Below are 24,519 nucleotides of genomic sequence, written 5' to 3'. Positions count from 1 at the left end.
TCTCTTCTATTTAAAGGGAAACTTCTAAGATAGTGGTGTGCTCTAAAGGCAAATCGTGGGATGCACTCAGCAAACAAACCTTAGAAGAGCAACAGACATTATTTGCTGGGTTTGCTCTTACTTATAGCTCCTGAATGACACTCATTACGTCTCACATGTTGTCCCAATAAGGACACTTTCCTGAACGAATGCATACAAAAGGTCAGTCTCCGGTATCGTCTCTTCATTTGAACCCTGATGAAGAGCTGCCGAGATCTAAACCGGCTGTTTTTAATTTGTTTCATGAGCAAACCATATAGCTAATAAAAGGCTTTATCATGACTGCACATACTCCTGCTCCTCTGTGACTGAGCGCCTGCACAAGTTATTACAACTTGGGCTTTATTTTCGTAGCTCCGGCCATCAGATATTGTAACACTGGACTCGACAAAGATCAGTGAGATCTTTTAGTTTCTATGCTTCCAGTACAGCTCAGAGGAGAAACACAAAGAGCATTTTACACTAAAAAGACCGTAACGTTGGAAGCCTATTATTAGCTTCAGATGCACATTCTTGCACAGAACAAGACCGTGGGTTTAGTCCTCCATCACTCACATTGAAAGAGCATTGAAGGGATTGTTTGAAAGGCCAGTATGAACAGAAGGAACAGCAAGCAGCATGTTCATGGGTAACTGAATATTGTTTTAAGACACGTGAAAAAGTGAGTTATAAACCTTTTTTGTGCACGTAACAGGTTTGCAAAGTGAAAAAGCCCAAAGTCCAGCTCAAAGGGAGTTCCCATCTCCCACAGAAAACTCTGCTCTGAACTGCCTGAAAACAGCTTGTTTGTAGTCCAGCAGCTTACCTTTCAAAGCTAAATGCGCCTCATACGCCTACTCCTCAAGAACACCGGTGGAAAAACACCAGCTACCCTCCAGGCAGTCAGTGGACATAAAGTTGTTCCTGTGATGTAGAGACAGAGCTCAGTTAAAACTTTATGGATACAGATTAATAACTCACCGCTCTGAAACTCTCGCTCCAGTCCGTGTTGCCAAGCTGGTCGGCAACACGTACGGTTGAACCCGAGCTGTTTACCGGCTTCTCGCTGACCCGCCCTTCTCTGCTTCTGATTGGCTAGTAGTCCTTAACTAGGAACTGAGCATGTGCAACTCCCAACAAAGATCATTTAGAGACAAGATGTATCACTCCATAGCTAAAACGAAGCCTTCAACACAGGCTGAAAAGAGGAGCTGCAGCAACGTGCAGTATGGGAAAAACTATGGTGTTTTTTGAAAATGAAACCATGTAAACCAGTTCTGGTACAACCTCTAAATAGGATTTTGAACCTAAAAATTAGCAGAATACCAGTTTTTTAAGAAGGATTTTGTGTGGCTGATTTTATTAGTAGAGTTTGTGACGGAAGAAAGAGATATTTGTGTTTTTTGTGTGGGTACACGTGTGTGAATGTGACAATTAATAACCAGTCAACTCACTCCACAATTCTTGTTCTCCACTTTCCCACTTTGTTTAATGTTATTAGTAACCTGGGCTCCAGACTAACTTTTCACACTGGTTGCACTCGTGTGCCAAAATATTTCACCGCCACAAAATTTAGGTGCACCCAAATTTTTCACAGCACCTTTAGCACCATAACAGTATGTTCTAACTTTCTGTGAATGATTGTAAACAGGAAAACCTGCAGGTAAATGTTTCTATATATTTGAATCACAGCACAAACATAGAATAGCCAAAACTTCATTAATGTAAAACAAAACTTTAAAAAGTTCTGATGTTTTAATTTGCTTGACAAAGTGAAAATATAAAAAATTCAAATGCCATACCCTGCGCCGTAGCCTGGCATGCACCTCCCAAAAAAAGTAACTACACGTAGCGGCGACACAGGCCACAAGAACAGTGATTGGTGGGCTTGGTAGCATTGCACATTCTCCAAGCTTCCAAGAAGTGCTCTGTGCAGGTGTACTTGCTAACGGCCAAAAAAGCCGCTATAAAACAGTGGATACATTTTTTTGTGCGTCACAACCCCCGCGAAATGAGATCATTATCAGAATTTGATCCATTCAGTCAAAGACATTTGGAAAGTCTAGAAGAGCAGCACGATTATTATTTTACCCCCACTCAGGTTAGCTGAGGGTTAAACCAAAAGTTAGTTAGTTCACTGGCAGAAGTCAACACAGTGGAACATAGAAACCCACCGCCAATTAGCATTTTGCCAGTTTAATTAAATACAAATGTGATGGTATCGGCGTCAAGTCACAGCAGGAGTATACACTCACCTAAAGGATTATTAGGAACACCTGTTCAATTTCTCATTAATGCAATTATCTAATCAACCAATCACATGGCAGTTGCTTCAATGCATTTAGGGGTGTGGTCCTGGTCAAGACAATCTCCTGAACTCCAAACTGAATGTCAGAATGGGAAAGAAAGGTGATTTAAGCCATTTCGAGCGTGGCACGGTTGTTGGTGCCAGACGGGTCGGTCTGAGTATTTCACAATCTGCTCAGTTACTGGGATTTTCACGCACAACCATTTCTAGGGTTTACAAAGAATGGTGTGAAAAAGGAAAAACATCCAGTATGCGGCAGTCCTGTGGGCGAAAATGCCTTGTTGATGCTAGAGTTCAGAGGAGAATGGGCCGACTGATTCAAGCTGATAGAAGAGCAACTTTGACTGAAATAACCACTCGTTACAACCGAGGTATGCAGCAAAGCATTTGTGAAGCCACAACACGCACAACCTTGAGGCGGATGGGCTACAACAGCAGAAGACCCCACCGGGTACCACTCATCTCCACTACAAATAGGAAACAGAGGCTACAATTTGCAAGAGCTCACCAAAATTGGACAGTTGAAGACTGGAAAAATGTTGCCTGGTCTGATGAGTCTCGATTTCTGTTGAGACATTCAGATGGTAGAGTCAGAATTTGGCGTAAACAGAATGAGAACATGGATCCATCATGCCTTGTTACCACTGTGCAGGCTGGTGGTGGTGGTGTAATGGTGTGGGGGATGTTTTCTTGGCACACTTTAGGCCCCTTAGTGCCAATTGGGCATGGTTTAAATGCCACGGCCTACCTGAGCATTGTTTCTGACCATGTCCATCCCTTTATGGCCACCATGTACCCATCCTCTGATGGCTACTTCCAGCAGGATAATGCACCATGTCACGAAGCTCCAATCATTTCAAACATGACAATGAGTTCACTGTACTAAAATGGCCCCCACAGTCACCAGATCTCAACCCAATAGAGCATCTTTGGGATGTGGTGGAACGGGAGCTTCGTGCCCTGGATGTGCATCCCACAAATCTCCATCAACTGCAAGATGCTATCCATCAATATGGGCCAACATTTCTAAAGAATGCTTTCAGCACCTTGTTGAATCAATGCCACGGAGAATTAAGGCAGTTCTGAAGGCGAAAGGGGGTCAAACACAGTATTAGTATGGTGTTCCTAATAATTCTTTAGGTGAGTGTAAATCTAAAGCCCCTTCCCTGCTGTTGATTGGCTCTCACCTTCTTCTACAAGTGAGTTTTGGGGAATACACACAGATAGAGATGGAGCAGACAAATAAATTGTCCTGTGAAATGTTCAGTGCACCAGTGCGACCAAGAAATAAATTTTTGTCGCACTCTGGAGCCCTGGTTATACCTGAATTTCATATAGAGCAGGTCTAACATTAGTCACAGAGACCCACCAACGTAAACACCTGAAAGACCTCTAGCAGTTAACTGAAGAATATAAAAGTTCCTCTAAACTGTATTAAAGCCATTTTACAGCCTTGAGTTTGTTTAATGTAATTAAGAGCTTTTATGGATCCTCAAACACTTTATCAGGCCGGTGAGACAATCAAACGTTTATACCAATTACATATCAGGCTCGATTCTTAAGAGAAAAGTAGCAGTAGCAAAAAAATACGACTCTAAGGAACAGTTTGGTTTTCATTGCCAGTCCTCCTAACTCGCCTCCTCTGAGACCAACTTCCTGTCTGCTTTACCGGGTGCTGACAGCAGTGAAGTCCACCAGGAGAAGCCGGCGACTCGGCGCAGATGTGACAGTCCTGCACTCATTGGGATCAACACCGAGGCTACGCTCTGATTGACTGCAATTTCGCTGGTCTTCTCTCTGCAGCAGCTCAGTGGGTATTTGTGTAAATCAGCCCCCGCAGATGACAGGCTGTCCAGACTAGTAGGCTGTGACGGGCTCAATGAGGGTCCACAGCGCAGGGTGGTCCAGATGGATGCACTACAGGTAAACACAACGCTGTCAATAACGTCCGTAGAACCAGAGGACATTACTGTGCTGCTGCACTCTTATAAAACATGTGTTCACTCTGAACTTGCTCTAACAGTTGTTGAAAGTAAAGATAAATGAAACCTGCAAAGACAAAATCACCTTATCTCACTCATCAGCTGTTTCCTATCAATATAAACTGATTTCTTTTGGCTCTTTGGTCAAAAAGGAGCTTCAACTATCAGAGATTCATCTGTCTGTTCTTTTCCTTTATTAATTGATTGTTTAGTCTTTGAAATGTCAGACAAATACTGACAAAATGCCCATCACATTCTCCCAGAGCCTAAAGGTGGCGTCTTCAAATGTCTTGTTTTGTCCAACAAACGGTCAAAAAATCCAAAATATGTCAATTAACAATGACGATGCACAATATTGGGTTAACAAGAACAAGAGAAGACATTTTAATACTATTTTGAAGAAATATTAAAAGCTGAAATGTGTAAAGTCCTACCTCAGAAAATATTACGCATTAAAGCCGATTGTATCAACGGTTCAGGCTGCTAGTGGTGGTGTAATGGTGTTTTTTGTATTTTCTTGACACACTTTCTTGACGCCCCTTATTACCAACTGAGTATCGTTTAAAGGCGACAGCCTACCTGAGTATTGTTGCTGACCATGTCCATCCCTTTATGACCACAGTGTACCCATCTTTTGATGGATACTTCCAGCAGGGTAATGCACCATGTCACAAAGCTCAAATCATCTCAAACTGGCTTTCTGAACATGACAGTGAGTTCACTGTACTCCACTGGCCTCCACAGTCACCAGGTCTCAGTCCAACAGAGCACCTTTGGGATGCGGTGGAACGAGAGATTAGCATCATGGATGTGCAGAGGACAAATCTGCAGCAACTGCGTGATGCTATCAAGTCAATATGGACCAACTTGGCATACTTTCACCTTGTTGGAAGTATGCCACGAAGAATTAAGGCAGATCTGAAGGCAAAAGGGGGTCCAACCCGGTACTAGCAAGGTGTACCTAATAAAGTGGGCGGTGAGTGTCTACGGTTTGTTTGCAATATACAAAGTAATGTTTCTGTAAACTGAACCTCACCTAAAGTTGCGATTAAAAAAGTAACAACATAGGTGTGCTCCTGTTTCAGCATGTTTCCATGTAGTCCTCCACCTCTGGAATAAAAGTCTTGACCTCTGGGTCCTTGAAACTAAATGAAAAGCCAATTATAAACTCAACCTCCATGTCAAAATCGAAATAAGCATCCTCCTGTGCTGATAAATGGCTCTGTGTGGACGACTCCCTGCTTCACTTTTCTATCTCTCATTAGTCATGTTATACACATGAAACAGGCCTGCCATAATGAGAGGCATGAAGACCACCAACTCACAGCCAACACATTATGTGGAGAAAGAAAAGATCCCAGGCTGCAACTGCAACGATCTGTCACGGTCTTTCTTTAAGTCAGCAGCTCATTCAAGCTGTCGAAGAAATTCTGCAGCTAATAATTTATTGTTTTCTTGGTGGGAGACGAGTACAGACATACTTCTGTTTATTTAAAAGTGCAGTAAGTTAGATCTGTACGGCCCAAAGACACACAACCATAAATTTACTACAATCGATCAATGACTTCTTCATTGTTTGAGACTGTGGCCGTGTAACTCTTTAAAACAAGACTGCTCACTATATTTAATAGATTATTTAGGATGACTTAGCGTTGCCAAATAATGTCATGTAATAGTACAACTGACTTGTGTAGTTTAGTTTTTTTTGCCTGTATGTCCGCATGTTTTTAACACACTGTAAATATGTGTTTATGAATGGACAGGGAGAGTGTCAGTGTCCCAGAGATATAAGAATATAATACGTTCTTTGTTTACCCACTACATTTCCCATCATGCTGGGAAGTATAACGGCGCCGTGGAGTCACTAAGTCCTGTTTTTAGCCTGTATTTCTTTACATTTTAGTCAATCTGCTGTATCAGCTGCAAACAGTTCCTGTTTGAACTGTAATTATGGATATAGAAAACAAACAAGTGGAATATTTATGATAATAAAGAAAAACTCTAAATTAGAAAACAGAGCACTCTTTCTGAACACATTACAACACATTTTTCCCCCAATATGGACATCTGAGATATGGATATACATGGAAAGGTAAGTTGCGCTGGTTCACTAGACACATGATGTCTAACGTATTTATTACGTATGTCAAATGCAATGTTTGGTACAATTGGTATATCAGGCACTTTGTGATTGTGATTCCAAGATGATTGTTGGTGCAATTGAACAAAGCGGCGAGTTTGGTAGTTCGAGCATAGGACTGGGCAATAAAACAATAACGATAATTATTATAACAAGCGATATAATAAAATAAATGTTCGATAAATGTTTGAGTTAATACCTTAAGATCAATGAATTAGCACTTAATATTTCTTTTAAGACATTTATCCTGATAATTATCGATATCCAATGATACAAAGATTTTTATTGTGTGGACATTTTTGGCCATATTGTCAGGCCCTATTAGGACTACTACGATAAAGTTTTTATTCAGTTTTCCGAGAACCAACTAAACATCAGATTTTTTGGGGGAAATTATTTTAAGGGTCATAGGCCAAAAAGGTTGGAAAACATAAGGATTAAAATTATTTAAATAACATTTACTATGTCCATCCACTGGAAGTTAAAGACTGTCTGCCAGCTCAGATTTTGAAAAGTCAACAGAATTTAAAAGAGGTCAGACGTTACAGAGGAAAAGCAATTTGCTATCTTTGGTTGAGAGTTCCCACTCAGAGCAGCCATGCGCTCCTGGTGCTCTGAAGTTTTGGACCAACATTTCTACCGAAAATGGCATGTGATCAATTAGTAATGTGTGTGTCATGAGCCCGGCCTGTGTGGTTTCACCCCGACAATCTGCTGCTCTAAAAAACACTGACAGATTCAAAGTCTTCATGGTTTTGGGAGTGAGGCTGCATAAAAAGAAAAACTAAATTGACCGCTGCTGCTACTGCACTGCTTGACATGTGCATCAAACAGACGGCCTGAAGGTTTGTGATTGGAAAGCAAGTCGATTTAAATCCAGCTGAGATATGTTTTTTACCCTTTGTATTAATGCGATACTATGCCACAGAGCTTGGTCATAAATACAGAAAACATTTCACATCAATGATTTTACTGGATTTGTCCCATGGTGTTGGGAAGGAATTTGGTCACAAGTGCACAAGATGAAAAATGAAGTGTTGACTTATTTCCACAATAAAAAGTCATGACTTATGAGAATGAATGAATGTGGCTAACACAAAATAACAACACGTCCTCATATAGAAATGACAGAACAGGTCGATAGTTGGTGTCTCCAAAACGACCTCTATAGCATACGAGTGTTTATAATGACTCCTAAAATGACATTTGACTTTTCCCCAATGCAATACTAGGAGGCCTTGGCCGCTGTGTGCAGCTGTAGGGTTTACCAGTCCAGATACATACAATCAAGGTTTAGGCACACACCCATGGTTAGGGTTAGAGGCTTCTGGGGGCTATCAATGCTTTTAACAGTAACATAGTTAGCTAGCGCTAAGGCTAACGTTAGCTAACGGTGGCTAATGCTACAAAAAGCCCGCTAATGGTAACGCAGGTAGCTATAGCTACATGAAATGCTACAAAACACTATCTAAAACGCAAAAAATAAACACTACAAAACACACAAAAAAATACACTGGAGACACGCAGGGGCGGCTGTGGCTCAGGAGGTAGAGCGGGTTGGCCGGTTACCGATATCCTACACCTGGTCTTTATTCACACGCACTTCTTCACACAGCCACAAGAGGGCGATCTTAATGTAAAATTGGGTAGTTTTGCGTCGTAGCAAACTTGCTACGAGTATGAAGGTCGATATCAGCTATGAATCTAAAGCCTTGCCCCGTCTCCCAGGTAGATCTCACAACGAAGTAACATCATTTCAGCACACAACTAGTTTTCGACATAAAGCTAAACAAAGTGTAACTAGAGGTACGTTGGCGAGCTGGTCAAGTGCTCAGCAGAGTGACGGATTGACCTCCCGGGTTGGAGGGCGAGTCCTCAGAGCTCCAAACAGAAAAGTGGGAGGAACTCGACTCGACTGGAACTGCTTTCCTACTTAGCATATTCACACATATACACCCAAAAGGGTTCAACACACAGGAAGGCAGCTGTAACATATGATAAGCGATGGTTTACAAATCCGGGTTACAAAAACGGGCCCCAGGGCTAAATTATAAGATCGTATTATTGGTAAGCTCCCACCCGCTACCTCGGCTAATAGCAAATTGTTCCAAACAAGCTAAAACAAAAGCTGTTTGTATGTAGTCTGTTCGTTTAGCGTACCTTGCCACGTGCTTTGTCAAATTCTTGTAAACTTAGCTGCTGGATGAGTAAAACAAGCCCCTCAACCAATCAGTGTAATCTTGTGATGGGAGAGTACCTAGCTAAAATGTCTAAAGAGGTTCTAAGAACTTCGACCAACCGACTTTACCAAGTTCTTGCACTGTGGACACAACACAAAGGGGGCGATTCCTCCTCCCTTCCTCTTTACTTCTGATCCTATCAAACTTTCAGATTATTTTAATCTTACCTAAAATGTCAAACACTCCAGCCATTACAAAGGACACCTGGTGGTCTCCTGTGGATGCTTGAATTAGGTTGATTTTCCCGCCTCTGATCATAAGGCAGTGCTCTTCCCTGGTCCTATTCCTCTCTCCTGACCCCCAAACCCCCAGAACACTGATTAGCTACTGATTGCTAAACTCACTCTGTTCCTCGTTTCTGTCAAGCTTTTACTGACTCAAAGTAACCTTTTAGTACCAATGAATTCCGGGAGCTCAACGCAGTCAGACACAGAAACCTCTGTCAGATTTTAAATGATCTAAACTGGTTTCTTCCCTCCTGATGAGACACCAGCAGAAAGGATTTCTGATGGAGGTTTTAGATGACTACAATAGACTTAATGAGATTTGTTTTAGATACAAGAGCCAAACCTTACATTTTATAATCAGCCAGTGTTATTATTGAAAAGTTTTCTTTTAAAGTTTACATTAGGGCTTAACCCGCATCGAGGTACAGGGTCGGTACTTCAGACTTCTGTACTTTAATTTGTTATATGCTTATGGTTGATGCTTTTTATTATTTACAGATATTGTTCGTTTTTATAAATACGTTTTTAATTATTAAGTGTGAATGAAATGAAAGCGGTGTTTCCCATAATTAGCCTATAATTTGGATAATTATCAACGCTGACCGCCACACGTTGATTTTCAAATCTTTTTTACTACGTGTATTTAAAATCATCTTTGATTGGGGAGCTGTATTGACGGGGCATATATTCGTGCAGCATCTCCTCTCGCTCCCTCTTTTTCTCTCTCTCTACGTAACTAGTAACGTAACTAGTTACTTTTATCACCCAGTAATAAGTAAATTAACAGCATTACTTTTTTAAGGAGTAATAAGTAACTAGTAATATATTACAATTTCTGAGTAACTTGCCCAACACTGGATGGATGGATGGATGGATGGATGGATGGATGGGAGAGAGAGAGAGAGAGAGAGAGAGAGAGAGAGAGAGAGAGAGAGAGAGAGAGAGAGAGAGAGAGAGAGAGAGAGAGAGAGAGAGAGAGAGAGAGAGAGAGAGAGATATCTATATAGATATCTATAGATATAGATCTCTCTCTCTCTCTCTCTCTCTCTCTCTCTCTCTCTCTCTCTCTCTCTCTCTCTCTCTCTCTCTCTCTCTCTCTCTCTCTCTCTCTCTCTCTCTCTCTCTCTCTCTCTCTCTCTCTCTCTCTCTCTCTCTCTCTCTCTCTCTCTCTCTCTCTCTCTCTCTCTCTCTCTCTCTCTCTCTCTCTCTCTCTCTCTCTCTCTCTCTCTCTCTCTCTCTCTCTCTCTCTCTCTCTCTCTCTCTCTCTCTCTCTCTCTCTCTCTCTCTCTCTCTCTCTCTCTCTCTCTCTCTCTCTCTCTCTCTCTCTCTCTCTCTCTCTCTCTCTCTCTCTCTCTCTCTATATAGATATAGATATAGATATATAGATATATATAGCTGATTTTATATGCTAAAGTATGCCAAGAGAACAGTAAAAACTTGAATTATAAAAAAGTGAACACCACTCAGTACTAGAGCTTCAGCGATTAGTCAATTTGTTGTCAACTAATAGTTTAACATCTCGTCCTTCGGATGAAACCGAGGTCCTGGCTCACTAGGGTTCATTAAAGATCCCATGGCACTTGTCGCAAAGAGTAGGAGTTCCCCAACCTGGCTCTCACCATCTGGCCATCTAATCATCCCCGCAGTAATTGGCTCAATGTTTCCCGCCATCTCTGCCTCAAGCTGATGTGTGGTCAGTGTTCTGGCGCTAAAATGGCTGCCGTGCATCACCCAGGTGGGTCCTACACATTGGTGGTGGTTGAGGTGAGTCCCCCCCACTTCACTGTGAAGCGCTTTGAGTATATATATATGATACAGCGCTATATAAATGTAATTCATTATTATTATTATTATTATAATAAATCTACAACTATTTTGGTAATCACTTAATCGGTTTGAGTAGCTTTTTTAAGAAACAAATTACAAAATTCATTAAAAGTCCTTAAAAGTAAATATTTTCTGCTAATTTTCATTGGATTTTTGACAAAACAAGACATTTGAGGACGTCATCTTGGGCTATGGGAAACACTGACATTTTCTGAAATTTTATAGATCAAACAACTAACGGATTAATCGAGAAAATAATTGACAGATTAATCGACAATGAAAATAATCATTCAATCAGTACATTGTTGTAAGATTTATAAACTCTAAAAATCCAGTATGCTCAGGCACTATTACAAACATGGAGCTCACTACTAAGAGGGCACAAAGTCTGTAACCGCAGGTAAGGCTTTGCTGGGGACCCTGCAGGTCCTAATTCCAGATATACCTCGCACTGTTGAAACCACAAGAGTCCCTAATGGCATTTGACTAAATCCTGCCAAAGCGTTACTTCCTGTGAAGCTAAGAAACTGAAAACTCTGAATGTGACCATAATGATCCATGAGTTTTACAGAATTTCCCTTCGGGGATCAATCAAGTATTTCAGATTCTGAACTGAAGGAAACGAGTTGAGATAATGCTTCACTCTCAGCACTGATAGGGTTTGACTGATGATTTACTCATTAGGGAATTCATGTTTACATGCACAAGGAAAGACGTTTTGTATGGTTCAGACAAACGCAGGCAGACAACATTTGTGTGCTAATGGGCCTTCACCACGGGAGGTATTGACCAATTCTCAGAGAGGCCTTGTTGTAGAAACATCTCAATTAGCCGACAGCTCGTACGCCCAGAAACGTCAAAGTATGATGGATTCTGTAATGAGCTTGTGAAAGCCCGAAGACCTGAAGTGAGGGGACAGATTAATCATTATTGAGGAGGTGAAAATGTTCGGTCTGGCAAAAAGGAAGTCTGTCTGGAAAGTGGTTGGGGATTTTTATTTATGTCAGAGAGCTTTGGCAGCGACAGGGCTTTGCTGATGTTACTTCAGACTACAGCCTGCCGGAGGAACCAAACTGATGGAGCAGAACAGCTGAAGAAGACACAACTGTAGAGAAATGAATTTGCCTCAGGCTCTACTTTAAAAACCAACAACAGAGGCTGCATTTATTTCCTGTGTCTATCAGCAAACAGCTTCACTCTGACCAAAGATTGTTTTTACATGTTCAACACTTCAAATGTTATTAACACTTAAATAGTACACAAGACAAAACAAGATATTTATAGAGAAATACACCTGCTCTATCATCCTAAATAACTTCTACTGGATCTCTTCACTAGACTGTAAGTAAAAAAAAGTAATTATTACAGCAACAAATAACACCTTCAGTGGATATTTGGCATGTGAATATTGTATTGAGAAAGAAATGCATCTGCAGAACGCTGCTTAAAAGAATTAAGGGAACACCTTATCACAGTCCAACATCCAGTCAGTTTAACTTCAGGGATATCAATCTGTCCAGTTGGGAAACATAAGAAATTGTGAATCGATGTCACCTGTTTTGGTGCAAATGAAAGTGACAACAGGTGAACTGGAAAGGCAACAGCAAGATGACATCCAGAGAGGGAACGGTTCTGTAGGTGGTGGCCGCAGACAACTTCTCTCTCCTGATCCTTCCTGACTTTTTGTTCCCTGGTTTTGTGTTTTGCAAGTGTCCTCATCACTACTGGTAGCATGAGGCGGTACCTGCAGCACATTCAGGCTGCACAGGTAGTCCAGCTCCTCCAGGACGGCACATCCACAGTCACAAGAAGGTTTACTGTCTCCCCCAGCAAAGTCTCAAGAGCATGGAGGAGATACCAGGAGACGGGGCCCGTTACACAAGGACAGCTGGACAGGGCCGTAGAAGGGCATCAACCCAGCAGCAGGACTGGTATCTGCTCCTTTTTGCAAGGAGGAGCACTGCCTGAGCCCTACAAAATGACCTCTAGCGTGCTACTGGTGTCCATGTTTTTGATCAAACTGCCAGAAACAGACTCCATAAGGGTGGCATGAGGGCCCAACGTCCTCTCGTGGGTTCTATGCTCATAGCCCACCACTGTGCAGTTCGATTGGCAGTTGCCAGAGAACACCAGAATTGGCAGGTCCGCTATTGGCCCAGCCTCACGGTGACAGTGTGTAGGCAATTCCTGGATGATGAAGGAGTTGATGCCAGTGTCTGGCCCTCATGTTCCCCAGGGCTGAATCCAATTGAGAACATCTGTGACGTTGTGTATCGTGCATCCACTGCAACTAGGTAGCACCACAGACTGTCCAGGAGCTCGCTGATGCCCTTATCCAGGTCCGGGAGGAGATCCCCCAGGACGCCATCCGCCGTATGCCCAGATGTTCATACAGGCATGTGGGGGGGTCATACACATTAGTCACATGTGAGTTGCCGCGCAGGTTGGATCAGCTGTGTTCAGTTTAACTTTGATTTGTTTTTGTAATTTTTAATCCAGCCATCAGTTGTTTTTCCATTGACTTACTTATACAATGCACAGCAAAGATTTAGAACTTCAAAGTATTTCCTTCAACGAGACGATCTGATGTGTGATCAAACGGGGAAATTGTGCATTTTTTCAGCGGCAGATTAATCCACATTAGGTGCTCTGGTCAGTGTTTCCTGAAGCAAGATGGTGTATGTTGGATTGTGTCAAAATAAATGAGATGTCTTTGTTCTTCAAGGTGTAAAAAATGCAAGCTAAAATGTGGCTTCAGCAGTCGACAAATCAAGCAGGTATCTTCCAGATTAGAGAGATTTCCCCGTAGTCGCTTGTAGGTTTGTTGCCAGAACAAAAACCAAAATTGTTGTAAAAGTTCAGAGGTTCAAAGTTCATTCTTGACAATCTCACCTCAACGTCAAATTAACAGCTGTTCTGATGGATTATGTCACATTTAACTAAGTACTTCTCGTCCATGTCGGTTTAAAAGGTGTTTAAAAGGTGATAATCCACTTCCTGTTCAGCCTGAGCACACCTGGAGTATTACAACGTCCTCCAGCAAGACACTGAACCCCAATTTCTCCCGATGGCTTGGTTGCCATCAGTGCATGAGAAGGTGAACGGGTGATGTCAGCGTTATAAAAAATGCATTCATTTACCATATATCAGGCTTTGAGGGGGGGGGGGGGGGGGGGGGGGGGGGGGGCTTAAAGAGACAGGAGCATCAACAGCTTGTTTCAGACAGAGGCTGAAATGAAGTCCTACATGAATATTTTTTTGAACTTTGAATCATGCAAAGATGCTATACAGGCATCACAGAACTACAATATAGGTCTGGAAAAGCATTAAAATAGGTCTCCTTTAATAAGACTATAAAACATATGATCTCCTGTTCTAATGCATCTGTAGTCAGTAATTTCTGTTGTGGTCAAGATGCTGATTTACCACACATATCGGTTGAAACGTGATACAGGACAATTACATGATTTCAGGTTTGAAGCATGAGACATGTCACCTATAGATCGCCACAGAATATTGTATTTACTTTTAGACGATATCCAGTAAATTAAACTGTTAAATCCTGAATTTCAATGTTTTTCTGGTACATTTTGATGGTAAACAGTAGGATTTGCTAACGTTGGTTTGATATACACTGACTACCTGCAAGAGCAAGCTTTATGTTGAGTCTGGTATTGTTATTGTTACTAGTAGCTGACGTTTCTCACTGTGGCATGTTAGCTTCCTAAAACTAGTGGTCGACTGATACGGGGTTTTCAATGGCCGATGCCATTATTCTATGCAAAGTACAATCTAATATACGTGTTCACATTTAGAAAAGATGACTGAGGACATTTAGAGCCCCAAACTTACTTTTCCACCACTTTACCAAAACTCACAATGGTGCGCTAACATCGTTCACCAGCAGCTAACTGACGAGGCTGCCTGCAGATGTGTCTGCAGACAGATTGTGTTTATCGGCCTCGTGAACACGTATTAGCCGATACCAATTATCACAAATGCCAGCCATCGGCCCGATTAATCAGTCCATCATAAGCTAAAACTGACAGTTTATGAATATGGCTTGTGCTAAAGAAAATTTGGACTCACGAGGAGAAGTGCCTCATTAAAATGTTAAGAAGTAATATTCCTGTATTTTCTTCCTTCCTGTTGCTTTTGTATTCTGGATTATTTCTAAAAGAAAACTCACATTAAGAATCCTTCTCGGGTTCTCTGAACTCTCTGAACACTTTTTTTGTTTATAGACTAAACAATTAAACACTTCCATGATTTAACACTTTACTTACAAAATACCTTAAAGGTTTAAAAGTTAAAAATGCAAAGCAGGGCAGCACTAGAATGTTCGTTTGACTAAAAAATTATAATATATTGTGACCCCTGTTCCCTGTAGTGCTTATTTCTTTTAATCTGAAAAAAAGACAACTGATAATAGAATAAAGACGACATTGTTGTTGTCCCCACTTCTGTATTTCCAAACTAAACAAATGTGCTTCTGTGCAACAACCAGCCTCGTTTAGTGATTTCATGATCTCTGACCCTGCAGGAAGAACAGTCCCACTTGGTGTCACAGTATTCTCACACATACTCCTGTGCTGCTCTGCCAGGCAGCTGTTTTTGTTCTGAAAGTCTAATTTATGTATCTGCAAACATTGTTGTTTCTCCGTCAGCCTCCAGGGTCACTGCAGACAATGTCAGGGAATACTAATAGCATGCAAATCTTTTTAATTATACATTGTTTATTCGTCTTTTCCTCAAGCTACAGTTTGATTGCAAAGTCCATGTCCTTAAGTTTGTTGAGGAGCAGCCTTAGATGTGCAGTGAAGCCTGGTTCCGGCCAAAGTGGACCACTCATACTGAATCCAAACAGGATTTCTATGATTTCATGCTGCAGGTGGTTTGAAAACAGGTTAACAAATGTTTTCCTGCTTCTATCTTTTACGCTCGGGTGTTTTGAGTTTTATGATGATTAGATTCATGAAAACGGTTAATAAGAGAAGCGCATGATAAATGAGAGCTGACAAAAACTTGTCAATTTCACTTTAGGTGGTTAAAATTCAAATTAGATCTGTTGTAGTTCAACAATTAAAAGACTGCATACATCTTAAACCCTGTTAAAAAAAAAAAAAAAAAAGTCAAAATACTTTCCAACTTCATCTTTTTATGCCAAAATCACAATTCTATGGAAAAAAACTCCCACACATCGTCAGCACTTCATTAGGTCCCGTGTCATCGTCAGGTGTTCTGGAAGGCCCATGACCGAAATGCTGCACCTCCAACAGGGCTGCACAATTTGTAAAAAAAGGTGATTATTTTGGACAATACTGCGATTTTCGATTGCGATAGAATGGTAACAAATGGTATCATGAGTCTACTGTGTTATGGAGTTGGGGGTTTTTAATATCTCCGTGAGCACTTTTACAATTGTGTTTTGTTTGGCTTACATGCTGATTCTGTTGTCTCCTTACTAGTCACGGCTTTCAGTTTGAGCGATTAATCGTGTAGGCCTAACCTCTATAAGACTTTGTGCTGAGTGTGTGTGGGGAATTTGACTCTTTAGTTTGCATGATATAATCTTCCTACGCACCTGTCTACCTAGTGTGAATTAGACAAATTTGATGGTTTCTATGGAAAACTAAATTAATGCTTTCTCAGTACACCCTCAGTTGGAGGAAACCAACAGTGCATTTATAACCTTCTTGTTAACAATCCTTGAGACTGTTTTTCTAGCAAAATGTCAAAAATATCAAACAAGGTTCCCACACAGCAGATGAAAAACATCTTACACAGTGGAAGTGACAGAAATGTGGAAAAACACAAGAGATTACCATCGAGCAATATCAGAAAATGAGTAACCATGGGTCTACAAACAATTATCAAATGGGAGGAAGAGGCCAAAACATCTGTCATCTATCCTTCTACAATGATAAATCTGGCCAGAGAAACAGACAATAAGAAATCCTTCATGGATGCGTGTCCTCATTCACAAACCTTTTAAATACATACAAACAATACAGGACAATCAAATATTCGCTTGCAGCGCTACTAGTGGTGAAGAACTCCATGTGATCCCTTTAAGGAATTAACATCAACCTTGTGGCCGTTGTAGACAAGGTGTCGCAGCACACTAAAGCAAAGCGCTAAATCCTAAAAGGAATTCCTGCTCAGTGTTCAGCAGAGTACTGGGACTGTGTTCCTGGTGTGAGACTCGGAGGACTAACAATCCTGCTCAGTAAATCTTCTCTGTGACAATAAAGGTTAAACAAGCAGCCAGAGACAATGCATCCCTGCTCTGCTGACTCAGACGATCTGTGACCTTGGTCACTGCGGGAGAAAGGCCACTTAATTCAGATTAAGTTGCCAATACTCCCATCAATATCTACTAGCAGACTTTATCTAAGGTGCCATGCACTTTTGACATATGTTAACATTTTTTTATATTTATCAATCAAGACATATCTTGCTACAGCCACTGTATGGCACTGAAATCTGCAGTGTTAGAAAATAAAACTGAACAATCATGCTGTTTTTGCACTGTCCTCCCTGTAACTTAATGCCAACATGGTGTTTACGGTTGAATATCAGGAACTGACATCCCGGTATTCCCCTCGCCAAAATCCGGTCCTGTTTCCTGAAAAACACACCTGTGGGCTCGCTGGACTTCTAGCATTTGTGCGTTTGCGTTATAGTAAATATCTGGAGGATGATTTTACCCAGAAGTCAAAAAAAATTAAAAAAACAAATGAATAACCCATAATATTCCCGGGAGTCCCTCGTAGGGATCCTTTCCACGATGGCAACAAGAAGCAATTTTTGTGGACGTCATTTTGATGGGCACAGTTTCCCCGAAGGAATACGCTGCAGCCACTGGAGCTGGTTCAGCTGCCGGCTGAAGCATCTACTGCACAGACTCCAAATCTTTTTTTTACCTACTAGTCATTTCATCACCTAAATGTGATAATATGGACAAAGTTTAAAATACAGAAATTATCCTTTAATCTCTCTTGCTGCGTGATGAGCAGAAAACTTAAACAAGCTCACATATTAACATTTTTTACAAGGAAAAGCAAACAAGCACCTTGTGTTGTATCTGAGTCATTTGCAGTGAAGCTACAAGTAATTTAAACCTGCGTGAGAGATTCAGTGTGGCAGGGATATCTTATTCTTAATTTATTAGAAATCAAAATAGTGATTCACTGAACTTTACAGAATGTCCCTGCTTCAATTCATATTGTTTCACTTTTCAGAAAAGTGTGGGAGTGGGAGAATTTTGATGTGCACAAGGCGTTTAGCAATTATTGTCAATCACAAAGTATAATTCTAAGTAGGAAGATGATGAACTCAACATTTTTAGACTCATTTATTTTATCAGCAGGCTGCAGATGAAACCCCTGCATTTCTAAAAAGTTGACTTTGTAGAAACAGGCTTATTGTGCCATTCATTGCCAACCATACATATTTAAAACATTTGGTTTTTGATTTGGTTTCCATGGACCATGTACCAGAGATGCTCACAAGTCTATGAGCTAGAGTCCAAGTCAAGTCTCAAGTCTCTCGTGGTTATAATAAATGTTGTATCACCTGCTGCGTTCAATCCAGGCTGCTTATAAAACTGCATAGCTATAAGGAATTCTGTAACTGTAACCTGTTTTTCACTTGCAGAGCACAACCATGTAATGTGCAATGCAATTATTGACAGCTTATTAACTACTGTAAGTCAACATATCCCCCAGACTCTCAAACCCAGTGTAATTACAGCAGCAACAATAAACCTGTAACCTGTTCTTCAATTACAGAGCACAACCATGTAGCCTAATGTACAATGCGTCAACAATTATTGACAGCTTATTAACTACTGTAAGTCAACACATCCCCCAGACTCTCAAACCCAATGTAACGTTAACTAAATAAAACTAACGTTGCATGATCAACAATAAACCTGTAACCTGTTTGCAGCTAACATTAATAATTAATGTGATGGCAGCCAGTGGGACGTAAACGATTACGTTAAATCGACCACCACAAGTTTGGCAAGTAAACAAACACTCATTCATCTTTTCTTTACGAACGACAGTCGGAGCAAAACTCCCGTATGTCGTAGCTAAAGCAAGAAGCAAACTAACGTTAGATGACCAATGCTGAGCTAAACATGTTCACTAACCTCGGTTACTAACCTATTTTGTGTTCCGACCGTCTTTGTTTGGGTCTTGAAAAAAACAAAGTTTATGATGAATGACACAGCAGCTGCCGGTGTTTGTTGTCCTCTCTCACGTGTGGCCATGCGCAGCCGATAAGTAGCATGTGTTATGTAGGCAGGTTATAGGTAATGGAGGGAGGGGACCATAACACCAAGCTCATCAGACGTTTCCTAAAAATAAACATTGTTCATTAGTCCCGTACCTTAAGTCGGAGTCAAGTGTGAAGTCTTTCGAGGACGAGTCTCAAGTCGAGTCTGAAGTCACTGTGTGTGCGACTTAAGTCGGACTCGATTCCCCATCTCTGCCACTAGTTGCTGCTTGTATGAAGTATCAGGTGCATAAACTAGAAAATATGTGATTCAAACTACGTGAAACACTTTTTGGAAATTTGGTGGCAGCAAACAGAAGGGGGTGTGAGATATATCTATCCCTTTTCTGCTTATCCAGGGTGCCAAGTAGCAGTGGCAGCAGGATCCCCAACAACATATTCCAGCTCCTTCCGGGAGTATACGGAGTCATTCTCAAGAAACATGAGATATACATAATCCCTCCAGCGTGTTCTGGGTCCACCCCGGGGTCTCTAACCTGTTGGACGTGCTCAGAAAACCTCAAAAGGACGGAATCCAGGAGGCATCCTTGAGGCCTAAACCACCAAAGTTTGTGACCATAAATGAGGTTTTGAACGTAGATCAACTGGTCCACCCACAAGGGTCAAGTACACTGCACCAATCCGCCTGTCGATCTCACGTTCCATTTTACATGAACAAGACCCCAAGAACTTCTTCACTCACAGCAACTTACTCCCAACCTAAAGGGTGCAATCCACCATTTACCGGCAGAGAACCACAGCCTCACCCTGACCTCTTCACACTCGGCTGCAAACCACCCCCAGTGTGTGTTCAAGGTCACGGTCTGCGTATGGGGTGGGAACAGAACCACATCATCTGCAAAGAGCAGAAAAGCAATTCTAAGGTCCCAAAACTGAAAACCTGTTCAGCCTTTCTGGGAAAGATTATGCCAGGGTACAAGACAGGAGACCCAGAACGAAGTGTCCGTATTCTCAGGATCTAATAGATTTCAAAAATGTGATTTAAAATAGCTCAGAAATTGACCCAACAAACCTGACAAAAGTCGGACGAAACAACTCTGCAGCAGCTCAATACCACAGCAAGGGAAAGACCTAATGACTGGGTCATTATTTAAATTCTGCTCTCCTACATTCTCTTTTTATGAGCCATGTGTGGTGAGATGACTGCAGCTGAGGCAAAAGGACTATTTTTTAGTGGGATTTAGACATTCAAAGTGGAATAGCTCATCAACATGCATCAGCCCTCTGCAAAATGTGTGGTGGTAATTATAGTTCTGAGCAGATGATTAGTAATTTGTTATGCTGCATTGGAAATAGAGAGGAAGGACTTAATTTAAAAAGTCTGTTTACTTACTGTGCAAATTCATTAATAGGCTGGTATAAACTGCTTACTGTAGGTTAAGCCTATTATTGCACTACTAACTAGGGGTGTGAATCTCTAGGCACCTCAAGATTCAATTCCGAGGGCTACAATGCAATTATAAAACCATTATCGATGCATCAAAACTTTTATGCGAGAGGCCACATATACACAGTGATAAACTCTCAACAGCATATTGCTTAGGCACGGCCTGAATCTGCGGTGGAAGGCTGCCTGAACGTTATGGGGAGAAGGATTCACCTTCCAGTCTGCTGTTGTCTTGTTCTGCTAACCGGCACAATCGGTTGATGCTGTCATAAATGTTTGGGCACACATCTGCTAGACTCTCCTGGACATTAAATCTGTAGTTCAACTGTCATCAGGTGTGAGGTGCGTATAGCACAAGTAAGTGAGAGAGTTTACAATAGTTTTCATCGTTGTAGTACTAGTTTGCTAATCGTTCGGTAACTGTATTACTGTTAGTAGTGTGGAAATTTACAATATGACTCTAGCACATAATTAGGTTTGCTCTGGGTTAATTTACAGTATTGTTGTACCAAACGGTTACATCTAGGTCCGCTCATTACACATTGCACAGCTTTTGTAGTTCAGCAGCTACGGTAACCGCTGGTAAATTTACCCTGTACATAATTAATCAGCCAGTAGAGGGCAGTGCGGCCTCACTAATGACACAAACCTATTGCTAAAAACATTAATGGGCCGTTTTATCTTCAGAGATATCTGTTGCCTTCGCACAGTCATGCTAGTACACTGCCTTTTGTCAGTTTACACTACATTGCACAGTGTAAAATGCATGTAGTTTAAGTAAAGCAGTTTACATTCTTTAATTGTACTGTCTACAGTGTGTTATTTACAGTTATCTTTAACCACTTTATGGTGGTACATCATCACCCAACAGATGAGGTACTTCCTGCAGCATCTGAAGAAGTTCAACCTGCCAAAGACAATGATGGCACTTCTATACTGCCATATAGTCCATCCTCACGTCCTTCATCACTATCTGGTACGCTGTTGACACTTCAAAAAGAGAAGGGCTGCAATCTACCATCCCTCCTTGATCTGTACGCCTCCAGGACTCAGAGGTAAGCAGGAAAGGATTGTGGCTAACGCCTCCGAACCCAGACACAAACTGTTTCAGACACTCCACTCAGGCTACAGTCCATCAGGACCAAAAACTCACGCCACAAGAACAGTTTCTTTCGGTTTGCAGCTGGACTCATCAACAAGGCCCGGGACCGCCACTGACACTGACTCACATACAGACAATCAGAGTCAATCTAAAGAGACCACAGCTTCCATCAATGGCAGAGTTAAGCTTACTTACTAGAATATTTTAGAGGGCTGCAAGAGGGAAGTAATGACAATTTCTCTCTCGAGCGAATTAAGAAGAGTCTGACAGAAGTTAGATCAAACCAACCAGTAACACAAGAAAATGAGAGTCCTCACCGTTCACTTTGCTTTGATTAAGAAATTCCTACAGGGCTTGACAAGCAAAGGCCAAAATTGCCCTAGATCATCTGAAACTGAACTTGAGCATTACCTGACATGCTTGGCTAAATTGTGTGTTTGTGTGTGGAGGGGGGGTGACTTTTGAAATGATGCAAAAAAGAAAATATATAACCCTGGGAATTGCGTTTCTGTCAGCAGATTTGGAGCAAATAAACCAGGCTAAGGCAAGTGTAGATACGTCAGTTCGCTACGTCAGAACTTATTCGGTTAACTGTCGAATTTTGCTGTTTCCATCAAACTTTTCTAATGTGATGCCTTAAAAAAGGGTGATGAAAATAGACCTCCCTAAGTGCATCTCAAAGCTCAGAGTTACTTTTCGACTGAGCATAAGTTAATAACAGTGAACAGGCAGCAGATTACAAACTTTTTGTAGTTATATTTGCTTGGTGTAAAAAATCAACAACGGAAAATAAAAAGTTAAAAAAAACCGACATCTACAACAATATAAAAAGGAACACCAGAATATGTTCAATATGTTCGGGGCTCAGTTAGCGTTAGCTCATTTGATCGGTACAGTTTGAGCTTAAAAGCTGCAGGTTCTGGCCCTCAGGCAGATTACAACGTGAGGTGTGAGTTAACACTGTATGTTTGACACTTTTAAATGAACAGGGTTGCCAGTCAGTCAAGTCCGACAAGCACTAAATTATAAAATAGAACAAAAAAAAAAAAGAAATCCACCAAATAGCAATAACAATAAGCTCTGCAAAAACCAACAGACCTCAACTCAGTTCAGTTTTTAATAGCCATATTTTCATAAAGCAAACAAAGCAATAAGTGTGTATGCGTGTCCCATAGTTCAATCCACTCTGTAAAAGTCTCACATGTCTCAGATCCTCACAGAACCAAACAAAAACAGGAAATCAACAGTGAAATAATAAAATGTCTGCATTCTCAGTTCAATAACATTGACCAGGCTATTTTCATTGTACCTCACTGTAACTCACGGTACAGTAGTCTGGTTTTCAGCATCGGCCTTAACTCTGCCAAGACCAAACTTCCAAGAGTCCTTTAAAACCCCCGATTGGGAAATCTGGATAATACTTCCTCCTCACAGAGACTTCAGAGTAGAGGCTGAAATGTTTCCAGGAATCCTGTGGGTCATGAGATTCGTATGGGGTGGGATAAATTGTGACACGAATAAAAGTGGAAAGCAGGCCAGAATCATAGATCAGTTTTTATATATAGATATGCAGCTGTAACATCAATAAACACTATTTTTTGATTAGTTTATCAGGAACTGGAGTCATTCTTCCAGGATTGGGACGGGACAGGAGTGAAAAATCCACTCCCCCTCAACTCCAGAGACACAAAATTTACCAATGGGCGCGTTCAGCTGTCAACGACACAAGCAGCTCTGACTCACACTGAGAGATTCTCCCAGAAGATGATTTTCACACTGTGTGTGTCTCTTGGGTGTTTGTGATTGGATTACTGAAAGATTGTGGGTTTCGTGACAGGTGGGCAGTGATGTAATTCTGACGGCTGGTCGTCACAACCCGATGCAAAAGAATAATCAAAATGTCTGCCCAGTTTAAAGAGCCTCATCAGGAGGTTCATACTATTCCAGAAACGTCCACCCCAACCAATAAGCAGATGGTAGACACAGAACGCAAACAAGCCAACAAATCCAATAATGCCCTTAATCCAGCAAAATTAAAAGCAAAGGATATTTCTAGTGCTGTCTAGTGTAACGATAAGTCAATTAATTAGTTGAAAATAAATGGACAACACTGATTTTTAGGACAATACAAATATGGTTATTTTCTTCAGATAAACATTTTTGATAAAAAGGTCCCTCAATTTTTCTCGTTCTATTTTTTGGTTTAAAGACTTCCGATCACAGTAGGCACTGAGCAGGATTATACAGCATTATGCAGCTGAAAAACAAATGTATCCGTGCACTCTAGTGGACAAAGTGGAGCCACACATACATAATAAAGATGAATCAGCTCTATGCCAATAGTGGCCTGGCGCTAAATTCTATAATCGGGAAACTTTGCGAGCCTTTGTTCACGTGTCTTGACATTTCAAACACTAGCCAACTGATTATTAAAATAAGCGACCAATAAAGATTTTAAATATAGAGCACATACAGTAGTAGTAGTCCTAGATAAATCAACTGATTCCTCCACTTATTCCAAAAAGCACAAAGTTGAAGCTCAGATCCGATCATCAGGGTATAAATTAGGTTCAGGTGCACAGCGGATAAAGACACTGATGGTTTTTCAAATCAATAATTTGCTTGCAGTTCTCATCTGAAAATGTTCGGATTGGTGATGAGCTCACTTGGTGGGGAAGCTTTATTTCAAACAGGAACCTCAGCCACTGCGGTGGGACCGGCATACAAAATACTGTTCCCTGCTGGCTGCGATGTTGACAATGCGCATCCATTACTGCTCGTGTTCCTGACAAATGAATGTCATTAATGAGTAGCGGAGAGCACCTGGTACTGATGGTCACAATCAGACTCCGGAAAGCCTGAACCAAAGAGGCGGCCAGCGGGAAGCCCCGGAGGACCGACGCTGGCAGTCAAATTAGTCTGAATTAAAGATAAAATCATCCATTAACTGGACTGTGTAACCAGGCCGGATGGATTCACACGTC

General features: G+C 41.3%; 1 protein-coding gene across 1 annotated transcript in view; it reads right to left on the bottom strand.

Moving 5' to 3' along the window:
* Positions 1-24,519, bottom strand: part of mei4 (meiosis-specific, MEI4 homolog (S. cerevisiae)) — a 111,473-nt gene that overhangs the window by 757 nt on the left and 86,197 nt on the right. The window lies entirely within an intron of this gene.

This window comes from Micropterus salmoides, unplaced genomic scaffold (genome assembly GCF_014851395.1).
Source record: "Micropterus salmoides isolate LMB-PRFRI ecotype aquatic unplaced genomic scaffold, ASM1485139v1 Ms_hic_scaffold_18, whole genome shotgun sequence".
NCBI lineage: Eukaryota > Metazoa > Chordata > Actinopteri > Centrarchiformes > Centrarchidae > Micropterus > Micropterus salmoides.
The sequence above is the reverse complement of the archived record's forward strand: the minus strand, read 5'-3'. Positions and strand labels throughout refer to the sequence as shown.